The sequence below is a fragment of the Zea mays genome, chromosome 1 (genome assembly GCF_902167145.1).
Source record: "Zea mays cultivar B73 chromosome 1, Zm-B73-REFERENCE-NAM-5.0, whole genome shotgun sequence".
NCBI lineage: Eukaryota > Viridiplantae > Streptophyta > Magnoliopsida > Poales > Poaceae > Zea > Zea mays.
Window position 1 is genome coordinate 40,569,256 of NC_050096.1, and position 5,126 is coordinate 40,574,381.

Below are 5,126 nucleotides of genomic sequence, written 5' to 3' on the forward strand. Positions count from 1 at the left end.
TTGAGCATGACTGCCTTATCTTCTTGGCTTAGACAAGCGTAGAGTTGCACAGAGCTTCTTTCTTTCTCCTCATCCTCGTTTGTGCTTCCACTATCATTTTCATTAGTCACACAACACATGTGGGAATCGAAATGGGAAGACAAACCTCTTGGAGAGGTGAATTTGTCGTTTGGTCTCCATCGGTCATTTTCTTCTTCTTCCTTGCAAGGGTTAGTATCACAAGGACCAAAGGAAGTAGAAGTACAAAAAGAACCATCATTTTTGGACTCATCAAATTTGCTTTTAATTCTAGTCCAAATATCATGTGCATCGGGAATATGTTCATTGTAATCTGTAATGAAGGCATGATAATCTTCTTCGCTAAGTGAAGTCCGCTGGCGAAGGGCGCACCGGACAGTCCGGTGCGCCGCCACGTCATCCTGCCGTTAGGGCTTGGAGCTGGTCGATCGTTGGAGGCTTTGTCCTCTTGTGGCACCGGACAGTCTGGTGCCCCTCTGACTCGCTGCTCTGACATCTGAATTCCACTGTTCACTTTGCAGAGTCGACCGTTGCGCGCAGGTAGCCGTTGCTCCGCTGGTGCACCGGACAGTTCGGTGGTGCACCGGACACTGTCCGGTGGCACACCGGACAGTCCGATGAATTATAGTGGAGTTGCGCCTGGGAAACCCGAAGGTGAAGAGTTCGAGCTGAAGCACCATGGTGCACCGGACACTGTTCAGTGGCACACCGGACTGTCCGGTGCGCTAGACTAGGGCAGCCTTCGGTTCCCTTTTTGCTCCTTTCTTTTGAGACCTAACTTGTTCTTTTGATTGGTTTGTGTTGAACCTTTGGCACCTGTAATAAGTATAATCTTGAACAAACTAGTTAGTCCAATTGTTTGTGTTGGGCAATTCAACCACCAAAATCAATTAGGGAAAGATTTGACCCTATTTTCCTTTCAGCAAGTGAGCTTGGGGAAAGATATAGTAGATGTGTTTTCTATTATAGATGTAGACATAAATACACATGTGGTGTAGTGGTAGCTACTGCTAGCATTTGCTTGACAGGTTGTGGGTTCAAATCCCCTTGGGGCTATGTGTATTTTTTAAATTTTAGCTAGACGTCGGCTATACGGGGAATGTGAATGGGCTTTGCAGGGAGGGGCAATGAGAATGATAGATATAGAATGGTGGCAGAACATGGGAATGGACTGTGCGCGGGGAGGAGGGAATCAGAAAGGCAGAACAAGACATGAGAATATAAGTAGTAGAGAGCGGCACATGCGGCCACGTAGGACTGTTTCTAGAGGTCGAACTGGCAGTCGCAAAGTTTCTTCTTGTCGTCGATGAGCGACCCCAACGCGAGTGCCTCCTGCTAATGGTGTTTGTTCAGGGTTTTCAAGTAACAAACATGGATTCATGTTTGGCGTTGGTTTATAAAAATGAATCACAAGTCAGATCAATGGAAAAAATATTACGAAGAATAAATGTCACGCATGCAAAAAAGGAATTTAAGTTAAAAACATTATTCAAACAAAAGAAATTGCATGCAAGGCTCTTCTTTAAATACTACTCCCTACATCCAAAAATATAATTCAAGAATCTCGGTGATACTTATCTACTACTACGCATTGTGCAAGTGTAGCAGGTGAGCTTGGGGAGAGATATAGTAGATGTGTTTTCTGTTATAGATATAGACATAAATACACATGTGGTGTAGTGGTAGCTACTGCTAGCATTTGCTTGACAGGTTGTGGGTTTGAATCTCCTTGGGGCTATGTGTATTTTTTTAATTTTAGCTAGACATCGGCTGTACGTGGAATGTGAATGGGCTTTGCGGGGAGAGGGAATGAGAATGATAAATATAGAATGGTGGCAGAACATGGGAATGAACTGTGTGTGGGGAGGAGGGAATCGGAAAGGCAGAACAAGGCATGAGAATTGCAGAACGGGAATGGTGGCAGAACATGGAATGGGCAGAACACGGAATGACAGACTACTATTGCAGCCTTAATAAAGTAGTAGAGAGTGTCACACATGCAAAAAAGGAATTTAAGTTGAAAACATTATTCAAACAAAATAAATTGCATGCAAGGCTCTTCTTTAAATACTACTCCCTTCATCCTAAAATATAATTCAAGAATCTCGGTGATACTTATCTACTACTACGCATTGTGCAAGTGTAGCAGGTGAGCTTAGGGAGAGATATAGTAGATGTGTTTTCTGTTATAGATGTAGACATAAATACACATGTGGTGTAGTGGTAGCTACTGCTAGCATTTGATTGACAGGTTGTGGGTTCGAATCCCCTTGGGGCTATGTGTATTTTTTTAATTTTAGCTAGACGTCGGCTGTACGGGGAATGTGAATGGGCTTTGCAGGGAGGGGGAATGAGAATGATAGATATAGAATTATGACAGAACATGGGAATGGACTGTGCGCAGGGAGGAGGGAATCAGAAAGGCAGAACAAGACATGAGAATTGCAGAACGGGAATGGTGGTAGAACAGGGAATGAGCAGAACACGGAATGACAGACTACTATCTCTACTACACCTTAAGTACCTAGCGAGGGCGTCCACCAGGCATCCGTGCCCCTGCCAGTCCGCCACCAACGCACGCGCGACGCCTCCAACTGTGACCGAGCCATTAGCGCCTGCGTCTGCGACGCGCCTCCACTGGAGTCATCTTCGCCCCAAATCCCAGCGCCCTTCCCCAGGCCGCCTTCAATGCCGATGGAGCCATCCTCGCCCCAACTCACCGTCGACGCTACCATGGCTATGTCGTACTCTCCTCCCTCGCCCACGCCTCCCTCTCTCTGTCAATCGCCCGCGAAACCCTAGGATCTTCTTGCCTCGCGTGCAGCTGCGCTAGACCTCCTCCCTCGCTCATCCCCCGCGCGCAGCCGCCATGCCATCGACCCCGGCTTCCGCAGTCCGCAACGCCCTCCTATGCGGCAGGCATTCACGTGGGGGACGAGTCCTCTGCGCCGAAGCATGCCTCCGTCCCCGCCATGGATGCAGTGGCGAAGGACCTTCCTGGGCATGGAGAATAGCTCGCTTGGATCTTCCTCCACCGTCCTCCCATGGGGCTGTCGGAGATTCCAGGATTTTGCACTATCTTGTTCCTCCTCAAAGTTTCTCCCGGGATGTTTGCCTTAATCCTGTGATTGGGCAGTGGGGCATAGTTGAGCTATATAAATCCGGATACACTGTTCTGATGCAGTGCTCAGGGATAGAAGGATTATTATAGGAGGGGGAAGGTACAAGATGAGTTCCGTGAAAGCAAACAGGGGTTTGGTATTTGTTCTTCTGCTTATTGTTTTGCCTGCGCTTTCGATCGGTACGCACGCATGTTGATTTCCTGGACTGTTCAATCTATTGTTGTTTTTATTTTTTGTAATTTCCTTATATTGTACGAGCTACACAAAGAGAAAAACAATGAACTCAGAACTTGTTAAGAAATAATTAGTATGTAGTATTGGAAACATGTCATATTTTTCAGGCATGCAGAAGTGAATGGTTTGATTCACTGGTCTCCTAAAATTTGCTTTTGCAGGAGAAAGGAAGTTGCACGATGAAAAGGATCACAAGTTATATATTCTGTCAGGTAATTTTCTGACAACTTATACTAATCTACGAATCCATATTCTTATAAGTTTGAAAGCGATCTTCCAAACTCAAGGGGACGTATTCTTCTTTGAAAAGAGAATACTTGTATCCATCTTGCTTAATTCAGGACCATTCCACTGCTGCTTCTGAAAAGGGAGCAACGACTTTAGGAGACATGGTGAAGACAAATGACTATGGGTGCTGCGATCTGACTCCGGCGTTCTCCAAGCCTCGCTCCAAGCTTATACCCAACTAACACTCACATTGCTGCTTGGCTCTTCTTTGTACCAAGAAGGTTAATACATGCTCACCCTATGGATAGCGTGCATATAAATAGTCCTGTATAGAATGTGTGTAACTTGTGTAGTATCTGGCTTTGGCACCTCTACTGAATGTACTCGACATCAGTTATTAAGTTTGGTGTGTTTGGATCTTTGATTCGAGTGCCATAAGCTCATTCTTACTTTTTTAACAACCCCAGGTTACTTTATCTAAGGAGTCAATGATCCTTATTTCCAATTGATGAATCCTATAAATTGGTCACAACAGGCAAGATACATTGCTAAAAATGCTTTTAGCTGCAGCCCGACATGCTAATTTGTCTAATAACATTTCAAGTGTTGTTTTGTTATGTTATCTGCTTTCAGGGAGTTATTAAGCCAGGTGTGCCATTTGGAGAATCCGATGCATGTAAAGTGTGCACGTTAAACAACCTTTTATCTGATTAAAATTACTTTTGCGTGATTATTAGTAGACCTTTCACTAGGATTCAGGTCCATCTTTTTTTGGAGCTTCTAGATGTTTTGGTTTTTTATATTTTAAATGTTTGCACATTTAAAATTAATAATTTTGGCCTTCCCTTTATTCTAAGGCATGGGCTCTCCTGCTCTGCTTTGCCCATCAGGGATACAGAACATTTTCAAAGAATAAGGATAAGAAGGCTCGCTCGCCGTTTCATTTCGTTCCCCCATTCTTGTACGCAACTGATTGTGACCCTCGCCTCCCACCACTGAAACTGCCCCCGCCCGCGCTACCTTGAGGACGCCGTTGGCGACGATGTGGCGGAAGCATGCTAGGCCTGCTCCACATGCTCCTCTCGGTGTGCGACGGTGTCTGGTCCACCTCGTCGGCCCTTGGTGCTGTGACCTCCTCCGGGGACAACTCTAAAGGCTGTGACAACCTACTCTGGTGGCACGACCTCGCACGCTGCCATGCTGGCAACGTCTCCATCATCGTCGCCTAGGCCAACCTGGTGCTTGAGGACCTTTATTATAACAGTGTAATACACATTTGTATATAAGTTATTATATGGTATTATATGTTCCCGTTGCATCGCACGGGCACTCACCTAGTTACAGCCTTAATAAGTAGTAGAGAAGAGGAAGCGTTACTATCACCATAATTCTATACATAACTCTAATCACATTCGCAGGCTGAAGCCTTGCTCATAACTCATAAGTAAGAAGCATAAGGATACACAAACACAATGCTACGATTCACGAAGAGGAGTACGAGTACATACACCTGTATTTTTGTTT